Here is a 17106-nt window from a genome sequence, read left to right as displayed (position 1 = left end):
GGCACCTTAAACCACTCGGCTATTTTGATAATGAACCGACTGTAACTGCAGAAAAGCGTACTCCAATTCTGCACATTTACTGAGTTGCATCACAATCCTTCCTCCTGTGCAATCACACAACACGTACATTGTTACGACATCACTTAACAGGCAGCGCCAGTCATTAAGTTTATCATGCCTGCAATGCAACCAACACACGTATTTCTCACAACAGCTCGCATTTTGCCAGCTATCGGGTAAAATTTTCTGCAGTGTGTTGGCGCCTTTCATGTCCCAAAACGCTTTACAGCCAATGAAGTATTTTTAAAGTGAGTCACTGTTGTAATGTGGGAAATGGCGCAGCCAGTATGCACACAGCACGATCCCACAAACAGCAATGTGTTCATGACCAGATAATCTGTTTTTGTCAGTGATGTTGATATAGGAATAAATATTGAATGAATGTTGTAACTGGTTTGTCCCAACATGCACCTAATTTCTGTTGTTGCCCTGTGGATACGTAGGTTCCTGTGACCGGTATGTTGCAAAATCGTTTCTCGAGAGTTCACTGTCTACCACTTTAATTGCCTTAATTATTATTTTCCGCATAACAAAGTCACATTACACTCAACGGTCACTCGTTCCAGAACAGAAGCTGCTTCCAGTGGTAGCGTGGCCGAGCGGTCTAAGGCGCTGGATCCAGGTTCCAGTCTCTTCGGAGGCGTGGGTTCAAATCCCACCGCTGCCAGAATTTTCCCTGCGTAACACTTGCATTCTGTCAGCACAAGCATGGGCACCTGTTTCACAATGGGGCCATTTTGGTGTGGAAAAGTAGTTGGACTGTGAGCGGTGCCTTTAGTTTGTTGGCAAATGGCAATACCATCGAAGTGTTTGATGTCACCACTTGAAAATTGAAGGCCAGTTGAGCATGCTTTTTGCACGCTGGCCGCATTTGTGTGGATAAAAAGTAAATGTCAGAAGTGGGATTGGAAACCACGCCGCTAGAAGTGGGCTTGGCACCCACGTCCCAGAATACACCAACCTTTGGTAAGGTAAGGGTTACAGTCTTTGAGTTTGGCACCTTAAACCACTCGGCTATTTTGATAATGAACCGACTGTAACTGCAGAAAAGCGTACTCCAATTCTGCACATTTACTGAGTTGCATCACAATCCTTCCTCCTGTGCAATCACACAACACGTACATTGTTACGACATCACTTAACAGGCAGCGCCAGTCATTAAGTTTATCATGCCTGCAATGCAACCAACACACGTATTTCTCACAACAGCTCGCATTTTGCCAGCTATCGGGTAACATTTTCTGCAGTGTGTTGGCGCCTTTCATGTCCCAAAACGCTTTACAGCCAATGAAGTATTTTTAAAGTGAGTCACTGTTGTAATGTGGGAAATGGCGCAGCCAGTATGCACACAGCACGATCCCACAAACAGCAATGTGTTCATGACCAGATAATCTGTTTTTGTCAGTGATGTTGATATAGGAATAAATATTGAATGAATGTTGTAACTGGTTTGTCCCAACATGCACCTAATTTCTGTTGTTGCCCTGTGGATACGTAGGTTCCTGTGACCGGTATGTTGCAAAATCGTTTCTCGAGAGTTCACTGTCTACCACTTTAATTGCCTTAATTATTATTTTCCGCATAACAAAGTCACATTACACTCAACGGTCACTCGTTCCAGAACAGAAGCTGCTTCCAGTGGTAGCGTGGCCGAGCGGTCTAAGGCGCTGGATCCAGGTTCCAGTCTCTTCGGAGGCGTGGGTTCAAATCCCACCGCTGCCAGAATTTTCCCTGCGTAACACTTGCATTCTGTCAGCACAAGCATGGGCACCTGTTTCACAATGGGGCCATTTTGGTGTGGAAAAGTAGTTGGACTGTGAGCGGTGCCTTTAGTTTGTTGGCAAATGGCAATACCATCGAAGTGTTTGATGTCACCACTTGAAAATTGAAGGCCAGTTGAGCATGCTTTTTGCACGCTGGCCGCATTTGTGTGGATAAAAAGTAAATGTCAGAAGTGGGATTGGAAACCACGCCGCTAGAAGTGGGCTTGGCACCCACGTCCCAGAATACACCAACCTTTGGTAAGGTAAGGGTTACAGTCTTTGAGTTTGGCACCTTAAACCACTCGGCTATTTTGATAATGAACCGACTGTAACTGCAGAAAAGCGTACTCCAATTCTGCACATTTACTGAGTTGCATCACAATCCTTCCTCCTGTGCAATCACACAACACGTACATTGTTACGACATCACTTAACAGGCAGCGCCAGTCATTAAGTTTATCATGCCTGCAATGCAACCAACACACGTATTTCTCACAACAGCTCGCATTTTGCCAGCTATCGGGTAAAATTTTCTGCAGTGTGTTGGCGCCTTTCATGTCCCAAAACGCTTTACAGCCAATGAAGTATTTTTAAAGTGAGTCACTGTTGTAATGTGGGAAATGGCGCAGCCAGTATGCACACAGCACGATCCCACAAACAGCAATGTGTTCATGACCAGATAATCTGTTTTTGTCAGTGATGTTGATATAGGAATAAATATTGAATGAATGTTGTAACTGGTTTGTCCCAACATGCACCTAATTTCTGTTGTTGCCCTGTGGATACGTAGGTTCCTGTGACCGGTATGTTGCAAAATCGTTTCTCGAGAGTTCACTGTCTACCACTTTAATTGCCTTAATTATTATTTTCCGCATAACAAAGTCACATTACACTCAACGGTCACTCGTTCCAGAACAGAAGCTGCTTCCAGTGGTAGCGTGGCCGAGCGGTCTAAGGCGCTGGATCCAGGTTCCAGTCTCTTCGGAGGCGTGGGTTCAAATCCCACCGCTGCCAGAATTTTCCCTGCGTAACACTTGCATTCTGTCAGCACAAGCATGGGCACCTGTTTCACAATGGGGCCATTTTGGTGTGGAAAAGTAGTTGGACTGTGAGCGGTGCCTTTAGTTTGTTGGCAAATGGCAATACCATCGAAGTGTTTGATGTCACCACTTGAAAATTGAAGGCCAGTTGAGCATGCTTTTTGCACGCTGGCCGCATTTGTGTGGATAAAAAGTAAATGTCAGAAGTGGGATTGGAAACCACGCCGCTAGAAGTGGGCTTGGCACCCACGTCCCAGAATACACCAACCTTTGGTAAGGTAAGGGTTACAGTCTTTGAGTTTGGCACCTTAAACCACTCGGCTATTTTGATAATGAACCGACTGTAACTGCAGAAAAGCGTACTCCAATTCTGCACATTTACTGAGTTGCATCACAATCCTTCCTCCTGTGCAATCACACAACACGTACATTGTTACGACATCACTTAACAGGCAGCGCCAGTCATTAAGTTTATCATGCCTGCAATGCAACCAACACACGTATTTCTCACAACAGCTCGCATTTTGCCAGCTATCGGGTAACATTTTCTGCAGTGTGTTGGCGCCTTTCATGTCCCAAAACGCTTTACAGCCAATGAAGTATTTTTAAAGTGAGTCACTGTTGTAATGTGGGAAATGGCGCAGCCAGTATGCACACAGCACGATCCCACAAACAGCAATGTGTTCATGACCAGATAATCTGTTTTTGTCAGTGATGTTGATATAGGAATAAATATTGAATGAATGTTGTAACTGGTTTGTCCCAACATGCACCTAATTTCTGTTGTTGCCCTGTGGATACGTAGGTTCCTGTGACCGGTATGTTGCAAAATCGTTTCTCGAGAGTTCACTGTCTACCACTTTAATTGCCTTAATTATTATTTTCCGCATAACAAAGTCACATTACACTCAACGGTCACTCGTTCCAGAACAGAAGCTGCTTCCAGTGGTAGCGTGGCCGAGCGGTCTAAGGCGCTGGATCCAGGTTCCAGTCTCTTCGGAGGCGTGGGTTCAAATCCCACCGCTGCCAGAATTTTCCCTGCGTAACACTTGCATTCTGTCAGCACAAGCATGGGCACCTGTTTCACAATGGGGCCATTTTGGTGTGGAAAAGTAGTTGGACTGTGAGCGGTGCCTTTAGTTTGTTGGCAAATGGCAATACCATCGAAGTGTTTGATGTCACCACTTGAAAATTGAAGGCCAGTTGAGCATGCTTTTTGCACGCTGGCCGCATTTGTGTGGATAAAAAGTAAATGTCAGAAGTGGGATTGGAAACCACGCCGCTAGAAGTGGGCTTGGCACCCACGTCCCAGAATACACCAACCTTTGGTAAGGTAAGGGTTACAGTCTTTGAGTTTGGCACCTTAAACCACTCGGCTATTTTGATAATGAACCGACTGTAACTGCAGAAAAGCGTACTCCAATTCTGCACATTTACTGAGTTGCATCACAATCCTTCCTCCTGTGCAATCACACAACACGTACATTGTTACGACATCACTTAACAGGCAGCGCCAATCATTAAGTTTATCATGCCTGCAATGCAACCAACACACGTATTTCTCACAACAGCTCGCATTTTGCCAGCTATCGGGTAAAATTTTCTGCAGTGTGTTGGCGCCTTTCATGTCCCAAAACGCTTTACAGCCAATGAAGTATTTTTAAAGTGAGTCACTGTTGTAATGTGGGAAATGGCGCAGCCAGTATGCACACAGCACGATCCCACAAACAGCAATGTGTTCATGACCAGATAATCTGTTTTTGTCAGTGATGTTGATATAGGAATAAATATTGAATGAATGTTGTAACTGGTTTGTCCCAACATGCACCTAATTTCTGTTGTTGCCCTGTGGATACGTAGGTGCCTGTGACCGGTATGTTGCAAAATCGTTTCTCGAGAGTTTACTGTCTACCACTTTAATTGCCTTAATTATTATTTTCCGCATAACAAAGTCACATTACACTCAACGGTCACTCGTTCCAGAACAGAAGCTGCTTCCAGTGGTAGCGTGGCCGAGCGGTCTAAGGCGCTGGATCCAGGTTCCAGTCTCTTCGGAGGCGTGGGTTCAAATCCCACCGCTGCCAGAATTTTCCCTGCGTAACACTTGCATTCTGTCAGCACAAGCATGGGCACCTGTTTCACAATGGGCCCATTTTGGTGTGGAAAAGTAGTTGGACTGTGAGCGGTGCCTTTCGTTTGTTGGCAAATGGCAATACCATCGAAGAGTTTGATGTCACCACTTGAAAATTGAAGGCCAGTTGAGCATGCTTTTTGCACGCTGGCCGCATTTGTGTGGATAAAAAGTAAATGTCAGAAGTGGGATTGGAAACCACGCCGCTAGAAGTGGGCTTGGCACCCACGTCCCAGAATACACCAACCTTTGGTAAGGTAAGGGTTACAGTCTTTGAGTTTGGCACCTTAAACCACTCGGCTATTTTGATAATGAACCGACTGTAACTGCAGAAAAGCGTACTCCAATTCTGCACATTTACTGAGTTGCATCACAATCCTTCCTCCTGTGCAATCACACAACACCTACATTGTTACGACATCACTTAACAGGCAGCGCCAATCATTAAGTTTATCATGCCTGCAATGCAACCAACACACGTATTTCTCACAACAGCTCGCATTTTGCCAGCTATCGGGTAAAATTTTCTGCAGTGTGTTGGCGCCTTTCATGTCCCAAAACGCTTTACAGCCAATGAAGTATTTTTAAAGTGAGTCACTGTTGTAATGTGGGAAATGGCGCAGCCAGTATGCACACAGCACGATCCCACAAACAGCAATGTGTTCATGACCAGATAATCTGTTTTTGTCAGTGATGTTGATATAGGAATAAATATTGAATGAATGTTGTAACTGGTTTGTCCCAACATGCACCTAATTTCTGTTGTTGCCCTGTGGATACGTAGCTTCCTGTGACCGGTATGTTGCAAAATCGTTTCTCGAGAGTTCACTGTCTACCACTTTAATTGCCTTAATTATTATTTTCCGCATGGCAAAGTCACATTTCACTCAACGGTCACTCGTTCCAGAACAGAAGCTGCGTCCAGTGGTAGCGTGGCCGAGCGGTCTAAGGCGCTGGATCCAGGTTCCAGTCTCTTCGGAGGCGTGGGTTCAAATCCCACCGCTGCCAGAATTTTCCCTGCGTAACACTTGCATTCTGTCAGCACAAGCATGGGCACCTGTTTCACAATGGGGCCATTTTGGTGTGGAAAAGTAGTTGGACTGTGAGCGGTGCCTTTAGTTTGTTGGCAAATGGCAATACCATCGAAGTGTTTGATGTCACCACTTGAAAATTGAAGGCCAGTTGAGCATGCTTTTTGCACGCTGGCCGCATTTGTGTGGATAAAAAGTAAATGTCAGAAGTGGGATTGGAAACCACGCCGCTAGAAGTGGGCTTGGCACCCACGTCCCAGAATACACCAACCTTTGGTAAGGTAAGGGTTACAGTCTTTGAGTTTGGCACCTTAAACCACTCGGCTATTTTGATAATGAACCGACTGTAACTGCAGAAAAGCGTACTCCAATTCTGCACATTTACTGAGTTGCATCACAATCCTTCCTCCTGTGCAATCACACAACACGTACATTGTTACGACATCACTTAACAGGCAGCGCCAATCATTAAGTTTATCATGCCTGCAATGCAACCAACACACGTATTTCTCACAACAGCTCGCATTTTGCCAGCTATCGGGTAAAATTTTCTGCAGTGTGTTGGCGCCTTTCATGTCCCAAAACGCTTTACAGCCAATGAAGTATTTTTAAAGTGAGTCACTGTTGTAATGTGGGAAATGGCGCAGCCAGTATGCACACAGCACGATCCCACAAACAGCAATGTGTTCATGACCAGATAATCTGTTTTTGTCAGTGATGTTGATATAGGAATAAATATTGAATGAATGTTGTAACTGGTTTGTCCCAACATGCACCTAATTTCTGTTGTTGCCCTGTGGATACGTAGGTTCCTGTGACCGGTATGTTGCAAAATCGTTTCTCGAGAGTTCACTGTCTACCACTTTAATTGCCTTAATTATTATTTTCCGCATAACAAAGTCACATTACACTCAACGGTCACTCGTTCCAGAACAGAAGCTGCTTCCAGTGGTAGCGTGGCCGAGCGGTCTAAGGCGCTGGATCCAGGTTCCAGTCTCTTCGGAGGCGTGGGTTCAAATCCCACCGCTGCCAGAATTTTCCCTGCGTAACACTTGCATTCTGTCAGCACAAGCATGGGCACCTGTTTCACAATGGGGCCATTTTGGTGTGGAAAAGTAGTTGGACTGTGAGCGGTGCCTTTAGTTTGTTGGCAAATGGCAATACCATCGAAGTGTTTGATGTCACCACTTGAAAATTGAAGGCCAGTTGAGCATGCTTTTTGCACGCTGGCCGCATTTGTGTGGATAAAAAGTAAATGTCAGAAGTGGGATTGGAAACCACGCCGCTAGAAGTGGGCTTGGCACCCACGTCCCAGAATACACCAACCTTTGGTAAGGTAAGGGTTACAGTCTTTGAGTTTGGCACCTTAAACCACTCGGCTATTTTGATAATGAACCGACTGTAACTGCAGAAAAGCGTACTCCAATTCTGCACATTTACTGAGTTGCATCACAATCCTTCCTCCTGTGCAATCACACAACACGTACATTGTTACGACATCACTTAACAGGCAGCGCCAGTCATTAAGTTTATCATGCCTGCAATGCAACCAACACACGTATTTCTCACAACAGCTCGCATTTTGCCAGCTATCGGGTAACATTTTCTGCAGTGTGTTGGCGCCTTTCATGTCCCAAAACGCTTTACAGCCAATGAAGTATTTTTAAAGTGAGTCACTGTTGTAATGTGGGAAATGGCGCAGCCAGTATGCACACAGCACGATCCCACAAACAGCAATGTGTTCATGACCAGATAATCTGTTTTTGTCAGTGATGTTGATATAGGAATAAATATTGAATGAATGTTGTAACTGGTTTGTCCCAACATGCACCTAATTTCTGTTGTTGCCCTGTGGATACGTAGGTTCCTGTGACCGGTATGTTGCAAAATCGTTTCTCGAGAGTTCACTGTCTACCACTTTAATTGCCTTAATTATTATTTTCCGCATAACAAAGTCACATTACACTCAACGGTCACTCGTTCCAGAACAGAAGCTGCTTCCAGTGGTAGCGTGGCCGAGCGGTCTAAGGCGCTGGATCCAGGTTCCAGTCTCTTCGGAGGCGTAGGTTCAAATCCCACCGCTGCCAGAATTTTCCCTGCGTAACACTTGCATTCTGTCAGCACAAGCATGGGCACCTGTTTCACAATGGGGCCATTTTGGTGTGGAAAAGTAGTTGGACTGTGAGCGGTGCCTTTAGTTTGTTGGCAAATGGCAATACCATCGAAGTGTTTGATGTCACCACTTGAAAATTGAAGGCCAGTTGAGCATGCTTTTTGCACGCTGGCCGCATTTGTGTGGATAAAAAGTAAATGTCAGAAGTGGGATTGGAAACCACGCCGCTAGAAGTGGGCTTGGCACCCACGTCCCAGAATACACCAACCTTTGGTAAGGTAAGGGTTACAGTCTTTGAGTTTGGCACCTTAAACCACTCGGCTATTTTGATAATGAACCGACTGTAACTGCAGAAAAGCGTACTCCAATTCTGCACATTTACTGAGTTGCATCACAATCCTTCCTCCTGTGCAATCACACAACACGTACATTGTTACGACATCACTTAACAGGCAGCGCCAGTCATTAAGTTTATCATGCCTGCAATGCAACCAACACACGTATTTCTCACAACAGCTCGCATTTTGCCAGCTATCGGGTAAAATTTTCTGCAGTGTGTTGGCGCCTTTCATGTCCCAAAACGCTTTACAGCCAATGAAGTATTTTTAAAGTGAGTCACTGTTGTAATGTGGGAAATGGCGCAGCCAGTATGCACACAGCACGATCCCACAAACAGCAATGTGTTCATGACCAGATAATCTGTTTTTGTCAGTGATGTTGATATAGGAATAAATATTGAATGAATGTTGTAACTGGTTTGTCCCAACATGCACCTAATTTCTGTTGTTGCCCTGTGGATACGTAGGTTCCTGTGACCGGTATGTTGCAAAATCGTTTCTCGAGAGTTCACTGTCTACCACTTTAATTGCCTTAATTATTATTTTCCGCATAACAAAGTCACATTACACTCAACGGTCACTCGTTCCAGAACAGAAGCTGCTTCCAGTGGTAGCGTGGCCGAGCGGTCTAAGGCGCTGGATCCAGGTTCCAGTCTCTTCGGAGGCGTGGGTTCAAATCCCACCGCTGCCAGAATTTTCCCTGCGTAACACTTGCATTCTGTCAGCACAAGCATGGGCACCTGTTTCACAATGGGGCCATTTTGGTGTGGAAAAGTAGTTGGACTGTGAGCGGTGCCTTTAGTTTGTTGGCAAATGGCAATACCATCGAAGTGTTTGATGTCACCACTTGAAAATTGAAGGCCAGTTGAGCATGCTTTTTGCACGCTGGCCGCATTTGTGTGGATAAAAAGTAAATGTCAGAAGTGGGATTGGAAACCACGCCGCTAGAAGTGGGCTTGGCACCCACGTCCCAGAATACACCAACCTTTGGTAAGGTAAGGGTTACAGTCTTTGAGTTTGGCACCTTAAACCACTCGGCTATTTTGATAATGAACCGACTGTAACTGCAGAAAAGCGTACTCCAATTCTGCACATTTACTGAGTTGCATCACAATCCTTCCTCCTGTGCAATCACACAACACGTACATTGTTACGACATCACTTAACAGGCAGCGCCAATCATTAAGTTTATCATGCCTGCAATGCAACCAACACACGTATTTCTCACAACAGCTCGCATTTTGCCAGCTATCGGGTAAAATTTTCTGCAGTGTGTTGGCGCCTTTCATGTCCCAAAACGCTTTACAGCCAATGAAGTATTTTTAAAGTGAGTCACTGTTGTAATGTGGGAAATGGCGCAGCCAGTATGCACACAGCACGATCCCACAAACAGCAATGTGTTCATGACCAGATAATCTGTTTTTGTCAGTGATGTTGATATAGGAATAAATATTGAATGAATGTTGTAACTGGTTTGTCCCAACATGCACCTAATTTCTGTTGTTGCCCTGTGGATACGTAGGTTCCTGTGACCGGTATGTTGCAAAATCGTTTCTCGAGAGTTCACTGTCTACCACTTTAATTGCCTTAATTATTATTTTCCGCATAACAAAGTCACATTACACTCAACGGTCACTCGTTCCAGAACAGAAGCTGCTTCCAGTGGTAGCGTGGCCGAGCGGTCTAAGGCGCTGGATCCAGGTTCCAGTCTCTTCGGAGGCGTGGGTTCAAATCCCACCGCTGCCAGAATTTTCCCTGCGTAACACTTGCATTCTGTCAGCACAAGCATGGGCACCTGTTTCACAATGGGGCCATTTTGGTGTGGAAAAGTAGTTGGACTGTGAGCGGTGCCTTTAGTTTGTTGGCAAATGGCAATACCATCGAAGTGTTTGATGTCACCACTTGAAAATTGAAGGCCAGTTGAGCATGCTTTTTGCACGCTGGCCGCATTTGTGTGGATAAAAAGTAAATGTCAGAAGTGGGATTGGAAACCACGCCGCTAGAAGTGGGCTTGGCACCCACGTCCCAGAATACACCAACCTTTGGTAAGGTAAGGGTTACAGTCTTTGAGTTTGGCACCTTAAACCACTCGGCTATTTTGATAATGAACCGACTGTAACTGCAGAAAAGCGTACTCCAATTCTGCACATTTACTGAGTTGCATCACAATCCTTCCTCCTGTGCAATCACACAACACGTACATTGTTACGACATCACTTAACAGGCAGCGCCAGTCATTAAGTTTATCATGCCTGCAATGCAACCAACACACGTATTTCTCACAACAGCTCGCATTTTGCCAGCTATCGGGTAACATTTTCTGCAGTGTGTTGGCGCCTTTCATGTCCCAAAACGCTTTACAGCCAATGAAGTATTTTTAAAGTGAGTCACTGTTCTAATGTGGGAAATGGCGCAGCCAGTATGCACACAGCACGATCCCACAAACAGCAATGTGTTCATGACCAGATAATCTGTTTTTGTCAGTGATGTTGATATAGGAATACATATTGAATGAATGTTGTAACTGGTTTGTCCCAACATGCACCTAATTTCTGTTGTTGCCCTGTGGATACGTAGGTTCCTGTGACCGGTATGTTGCAAAATCGTTTCTCGAGAGTTCACTGTCTACCACTTTAATTGCCTTAATTATTATTTTCCGCATAACAAAGTCACATTACACTCAACGGTCACTCGTTCCAGAACAGAAGCTGCTTCCAGTGGTAGCGTGGCCGAGCGGTCTAAGGCGCTGGATCCAGGTTCCAGTCTCTTCGGAGGCGTGGGTTCAAATCCCACCGCTGCCAGAATTTTCCCTGCGTAACACTTGCATTCTGTCAGCACAAGCATGGGCACCTGTTTCACAATGGGGCCATTTTGGTGTGGAAAAGTAGTTGGACTGTGAGCGGTGCCTTTAGTTTGTTGGCAAATGGCAATACCATCGAAGTGTTTGATGTCACCACTTGAAAATTGAAGGCCAGTTGAGCATGCTTTTTGCACGCTGGCCGCATTTGTGTGGATAAAAAGTAAATGTCAGAAGTGGGATTGGAAACCACGCCGCTAGAAGTGGGCTTGGCACCCACGTCCCAGAATACACCAACCTTTGGTAAGGTAAGGGTTACAGTCTTTGAGTTTGGCACCTTAAACCACTCGGCTATTTTGATAATGAACCGACTGTAACTGCAGAAAAGCGTACTCCAATTCTGCACATTTACTGAGTTGCATCACAATCCTTCCTCCTGTGCAATCACACAACACGTACATTGTTACGACATCACTTAACAGGCAGCGCCAATCATTAAGTTTATCATGCCTGCAATGCAACCAACACACGTATTTCTCACAACAGCTCGCATTTTGCCAGCTATCGGGTAAAATTTTCTGCAGTGTGTTGGCGCCTTTCATGTCCCAAAACGCTTTACAGCCAATGAAGTATTTTTAAAGTGAGTCACTGTTGTAATGTGGGAAATGGCGCAGCCAGTATGCACACAGCACGATCCCACAAACAGCAATGTGTTCATGACCAGATAATCTGTTTTTGTCAGTGATGTTGATATAGGAATAAATATTGAATGAATGTTGTAACTGGTTTGTCCCAACATGCACCTAATTTCTGTTGTTGCCCTGTGGATACGTAGGTGCCTGTGACCGGTATGTTGCAAAATCGTTTCTCGAGAGTTTACTGTCTACCACTTTAATTGCCTTAATTATTATTTTCCGCATAACAAAGTCACATTACACTCAACGGTCACTCGTTCCAGAACAGAAGCTGCTTCCAGTGGTAGCGTGGCCGAGCGGTCTAAGGCGCTGGATCCAGGTTCCAGTCTCTTCGGAGGCGTGGGTTCAAATCCCACCGCTGCCAGAATTTTCCCTGCGTAACACTTGCATTCTGTCAGCACAAGCATGGGCACCTGTTTCACAATGGGCCCATTTTGGTGTGGAAAAGTAGTTGGACTGTGAGCGGTGCCTTTCGTTTGTTGGCAAATGGCAATACCATCGAAGTGTTTGATGTCACCACTTGAAAATTGAAGGCCAGTTGAGCATGCTTTTTGCACGCTGGCCGCATTTGTGTGGATAAAAAGTAAATGTCAGAAGTGGGATTGGAAACCACGCCGCTAGAAGTGGGCTTGGCACCCACGTCCCAGAATACACCAACCTTTGGTAAGGTAAGGGTTACAGTCTTTGAGTTTGGCACCTTAAACCACTCGGCTATTTTGATAATGAACCGACTGTAACTGCAGAAAAGCGTACTCCAATTCTGCACATTTACTGAGTTGCATCACAATCCTTCCTCCTGTGCAATCACACAACACGTACATTGTTACGACATCACTTAACAGGCAGCGCCAATCATTAAGTTTATCATGCCTGCAATGCAACCAACACACGTATTTCTCACAACAGCTCGCATTTTGCCAGCTATCGGGTAAAATTTTCTGCAGTGTGTTGGCGCCTTTCATGTCCCAAAACGCTTTACAGCCAATGAAGTATTTTTAAAGTGAGTCACTGTTGTAATGTGGGAAATGGCGCAGCCAGTATGCACACAGCACGATCCCACAAACAGCAATGTGTTCATGACCAGATAATCTGTTTTTGTCAGTGATGTTGATATAGGAATAAATATTGAATGAATGTTGTAACTGGTTTGTCCCAACATGCACCTAATTTCTGTTGTTGCCCTGTGGATACGTAGGTTCCTGTGACCGGTATGTTGCAAAATCGTTTCTCGAGAGTTCACTGTCTACCACTTTAATTGCCTTAATTATTATTTTCCGCATAACAAAGTCACATTACACTCAACGGTCACTCGTTCCAGAACAGAAGCTGCTTCCAGTGGTAGCGTGGCCGAGCGGTCTAAGGCGCTGGATCCAGGTTCCAGTCTCTTCGGAGGCGTGGGTTCAAATCCCACCGCTGCCAGAATTTTCCCTGCGTAACACTTGCATTCTGTCAGCACAAGCATGGGCACCTGTTTCACAATGGGGCCATTTTGGTGTGGAAAAGTAGTTGGACTGTGAGCGGTGCCTTTAGTTTGTTGGCAAATGGCAATACCATCGAAGAGTTTGATGTCACCACTTGAAAATTGAAGGCCAGTTGAGCATGCTTTTTGCACGCTGGCCGCATTTGTGTGGATAAAAAGTAAATGTCAGAAGTGGGATTGGAAACCACGCCGCTAGAAGTGGGCTTGGCACCCACGTCCCAGAATACACCAACCTTTGGTAAGGTAAGGGTTACAGTCTTTGAGTTTGGCACCTTAAACCACTCGGCTATTTTGATAATGAACCGACTGTAACTGCAGAAAAGCGTACTCCAATTCTGCACATTTACTGAGTTGCATCACAATCCTTCCTCCTGTGCAATCACACAACACGTACATTGTTACGACATCACTTAACAGGCAGCGCCAGTCATTAAGTTTATCATGCCTGCAATGCAACCAACACACGTATTTCTCACAACAGCTCGCATTTTGCCAGCTATCGGGTAACATTTTCTGCAGTGTGTTGGCGCCTTTCATGTCCCAAAACGCTTTACAGCCAATGAAGTATTTTTAAAGTGAGTCACTGTTCTAATGTGGGAAATGGCGCAGCCAGTATGCACACAGCACGATCCCACAAACAGCAATGTGTTCATGACCAGATAATCTGTTTTTGTCAGTGATGTTGATATAGGAATACATATTGAATGAATGTTGTAACTGGTTTGTCCCAACATGCACCTAATTTCTGTTGTTGCCCTGTGGATACGTAGGTTCCTGTGACCGGTATGTTGCAAAATCGTTTCTCGAGAGTTCACTGTCTACCACTTTAATTGCCTTAATTATTATTTTCCGCATAACAAAGTCACATTACACTCAACGGTCACTCGTTCCAGAACAGAAGCTGCTTCCAGTGGTAGCGTGGCCGAGCGGTCTAAGGCGCTGGATCCAGGTTCCAGTCTCTTCGGAGGCGTGGGTTCAAATCCCACCGCTGCCAGAATTTTCCCTGCGTAACACTTGCATTCTGTCAGCACAAGCATGGGCACCTGTTTCACAATGGGGCCATTTTGGTGTGGAAAAGTAGTTGGACTGTGAGCGGTGCCTTTAGTTTGTTGGCAAATGGCAATACCATCGAAGTGTTTGATGTCACCACTTGAAAATTGAAGGCCAGTTGAGCATGCTTTTTGCACGCTGGCCGCATTTGTGTGGATAAAAAGTAAATGTCAGAAGTGGGATTGGAAACCACGCCGCTAGAAGTGGGCTTGGCACCCACGTCCCAGAATACACCAACCTTTGGTAAGGTAAGGGTTACAGTCTTTGAGTTTGGCACCTTAAACCACTCGGCTATTTTGATAATGAACCGACTGTAACTGCAGAAAAGCGTACTCCAATTCTGCACATTTACTGAGTTGCATCACAATCCTTCCTCCTGTGCAATCACACAACACGTACATTGTTACGACATCACTTAACAGGCAGCGCCAATCATTAAGTTTATCATGCCTGCAATGCAACCAACACACGTATTTCTCACAACAGCTCGCATTTTGCCAGCTATCGGGTAAAATTTTCTGCAGTGTGTTGGCGCCTTTCATGTCCCAAAACGCTTTACAGCCAATGAAGTATTTTTAAAGTGAGTCACTGTTGTAATGTGGGAAATGGCGCAGCCAGTATGCACACAGCACGATCCCACAAACAGCAATGTGTTCATGACCAGATAATCTGTTTTTGTCAGTGATGTTGATATAGGAATAAATATTGAATGAATGTTGTAACTGGTTTGTCCCAACATGCACCTAATTTCTGTTGTTGCCCTGTGGATACGTAGGTGCCTGTGACCGGTATGTTGCAAAATCGTTTCTCGAGAGTTTACTGTCTACCACTTTAATTGCCTTAATTATTATTTTCCGCATAACAAAGTCACATTACACTCAACGGTCACTCGTTCCAGAACAGAAGCTGCTTCCAGTGGTAGCGTGGCCGAGCGGTCTAAGGCGCTGGATCCAGGTTCCAGTCTCTTCGGAGGCGTGGGTTCAAATCCCACCGCTGCCAGAATTTTCCCTGCGTAACACTTGCATTCTGTCAGCACAAGCATGGGCACCTGTTTCACAATGGGCCCATTTTGGTGTGGAAAAGTAGTTGGACTGTGAGCGGTGCCTTTCGTTTGTTGGCAAATGGCAATACCATCGAAGTGTTTGATGTCACCACTTGAAAATTGAAGGCCAGTTGAGCATGCTTTTTGCACGCTGGCCGCATTTGTGTGGATAAAAAGTAAATGTCAGAAGTGGGATTGGAAACCACGCCGCTAGAAGTGGGCTTGGCACCCACGTCCCAGAATACACCAACCTTTGGTAAGGTAAGGGTTACAGTCTTTGAGTTTGGCACCTTAAACCACTCGGCTATTTTGATAATGAACCGACTGTAACTGCAGAAAAGCGTACTCCAATTCTGCACATTTACTGAGTTGCATCACAATCCTTCCTCCTGTGCAATCACACAACACGTACATTGTTACGACATCACTTAACAGGCAGCGCCAATCATTAAGTTTATCATGCCTGCAATGCAACCAACACACGTATTTCTCACAACAGCTCGCATTTTGCCAGCTATCGGGTAAAATTTTCTGCAGTGTGTTGGCGCCTTTCATGTCCCAAAACGCTTTACAGCCAATGAAGTATTTTTAAAGTGAGTCACTGTTGTAATGTGGGAAATGGCGCAGCCAGTATGCACACAGCACGATCCCACAAACAGCAATGTGTTCATGACCAGATAATCTGTTTTTGTCAGTGATGTTGATATAGGAATAAATATTGAATGAATGTTGTAACTGGTTTGTCCCAACATGCACCTAATTTCTGTTGTTGCCCTGTGGATACGTAGGTGCCTGTGACCGGTATGTTGCAAAATCGTTTCTCGAGAGTTTACTGTCTACCACTTTAATTGCCTTAATTATTATTTTCCGCATAACAAAGTCACATTACACTCAACGGTCACTCGTTCCAGAACAGAAGCTGCTTCCAGTGGTAGCGTGGCCGAGCGGTCTAAGGCGCTGGATCCAGGTTCCAGTCTCTTCGGAGGCGTGGGTTCAAATCCCACCGCTGCCAGAATTTTCCCTGCGTAACACTTGCATTCTGTCAGCACAAGCATGGGCACCTGTTTCACAATGGGCCCATTTTGGTGTGGAAAAGTAGTTGGACTGTGAGCGGTGCCTTTCGTTTGTTGGCAAATGGCAATACCATCGAAGAGTTTGATGTCACCACTTGAAAATTGAAGGCCAGTTGAGCATGCTTTTTGCACGCTGGCCGCATTTGTGTGGATAAAAAGTAAATGTCAGAAGTGGGATTGGAAACCACGCCGCTAGAAGTGGGCTTGGCACCCACGTCCCAGAATACACCAACCTTTGGTAAGGTAAGGGTTACAGTCTTTGAGTTTGGCACCTTAAACCACTCGGCTATTTTGATAATGAACCGACTGTAACTGCAGAAAAGCGTACTCCAATTCTGCACATTTACTGAGTTGCATCACAATCCTTCCTCCTGTGCAATCACACAACACGTACATTGTTACGACATCACTTAACAGGCAGCGCCAATCATTAAGTTTATCATGCCTGCAATGCAACCAACACACGTATTTCTCACAACAGCTCGCATTTTGC

General features: G+C 45.2%; 15 non-coding genes across 15 annotated transcripts; all 15 read left to right on the top strand.

Moving 5' to 3' along the window:
• The first annotated feature begins 645 nt into the window (after positions 1-645).
• On the top strand, positions 646-727 carry trnal-cag (transfer RNA leucine (anticodon CAG)). The gene has a single exon. It is a non-coding gene; the product is annotated as a tRNA-Leu (tRNA).
• A 973-nt stretch (positions 728-1700) lies between these two features.
• trnal-cag (transfer RNA leucine (anticodon CAG)) lies at positions 1701-1782 on the top strand. Its single transcript has one exon. It is a non-coding gene; the product is annotated as a tRNA-Leu (tRNA).
• Positions 1783-2755: 973 nt separating this feature from the next.
• On the top strand, positions 2756-2837 carry trnal-cag (transfer RNA leucine (anticodon CAG)). Its single transcript has one exon. It is a non-coding gene; the product is annotated as a tRNA-Leu (tRNA).
• Positions 2838-3810: 973 nt separating this feature from the next.
• On the top strand, positions 3811-3892 carry trnal-cag (transfer RNA leucine (anticodon CAG)). The gene has a single exon. It is a non-coding gene; the product is annotated as a tRNA-Leu (tRNA).
• Positions 3893-4865: 973 nt separating this feature from the next.
• On the top strand, positions 4866-4947 carry trnal-cag (transfer RNA leucine (anticodon CAG)). Its single transcript has one exon. It is a non-coding gene; the product is annotated as a tRNA-Leu (tRNA).
• Positions 4948-5920: 973 nt separating this feature from the next.
• Positions 5921-6002, top strand: trnal-cag (transfer RNA leucine (anticodon CAG)). Its single transcript has one exon. It is a non-coding gene; the product is annotated as a tRNA-Leu (tRNA).
• A 973-nt stretch (positions 6003-6975) lies between these two features.
• Positions 6976-7057, top strand: trnal-cag (transfer RNA leucine (anticodon CAG)). The gene has a single exon. It is a non-coding gene; the product is annotated as a tRNA-Leu (tRNA).
• A 2028-nt stretch (positions 7058-9085) lies between these two features.
• trnal-cag (transfer RNA leucine (anticodon CAG)) lies at positions 9086-9167 on the top strand. The gene has a single exon. It is a non-coding gene; the product is annotated as a tRNA-Leu (tRNA).
• Positions 9168-10140: 973 nt separating this feature from the next.
• Positions 10141-10222, top strand: trnal-cag (transfer RNA leucine (anticodon CAG)). The gene has a single exon. It is a non-coding gene; the product is annotated as a tRNA-Leu (tRNA).
• A 973-nt stretch (positions 10223-11195) lies between these two features.
• On the top strand, positions 11196-11277 carry trnal-cag (transfer RNA leucine (anticodon CAG)). Its single transcript has one exon. It is a non-coding gene; the product is annotated as a tRNA-Leu (tRNA).
• A 973-nt stretch (positions 11278-12250) lies between these two features.
• trnal-cag (transfer RNA leucine (anticodon CAG)) lies at positions 12251-12332 on the top strand. Its single transcript has one exon. It is a non-coding gene; the product is annotated as a tRNA-Leu (tRNA).
• Positions 12333-13305: 973 nt separating this feature from the next.
• On the top strand, positions 13306-13387 carry trnal-cag (transfer RNA leucine (anticodon CAG)). The gene has a single exon. It is a non-coding gene; the product is annotated as a tRNA-Leu (tRNA).
• Positions 13388-14360: 973 nt separating this feature from the next.
• trnal-cag (transfer RNA leucine (anticodon CAG)) lies at positions 14361-14442 on the top strand. The gene has a single exon. It is a non-coding gene; the product is annotated as a tRNA-Leu (tRNA).
• A 973-nt stretch (positions 14443-15415) lies between these two features.
• Positions 15416-15497, top strand: trnal-cag (transfer RNA leucine (anticodon CAG)). The gene has a single exon. It is a non-coding gene; the product is annotated as a tRNA-Leu (tRNA).
• A 973-nt stretch (positions 15498-16470) lies between these two features.
• trnal-cag (transfer RNA leucine (anticodon CAG)) lies at positions 16471-16552 on the top strand. The gene has a single exon. It is a non-coding gene; the product is annotated as a tRNA-Leu (tRNA).
• The last annotated feature ends 554 nt before the right edge of the window (positions 16553-17106 follow it).

Source organism: Pristiophorus japonicus, chromosome 8, assembly GCF_044704955.1.
Source record: "Pristiophorus japonicus isolate sPriJap1 chromosome 8, sPriJap1.hap1, whole genome shotgun sequence".
Classification (NCBI taxonomy): Eukaryota; Metazoa; Chordata; class Chondrichthyes; family Pristiophoridae; genus Pristiophorus; species Pristiophorus japonicus.
Note: the sequence above shows the minus strand (reverse complement) of the source record. Positions and strands in the feature narration are given on the sequence as shown.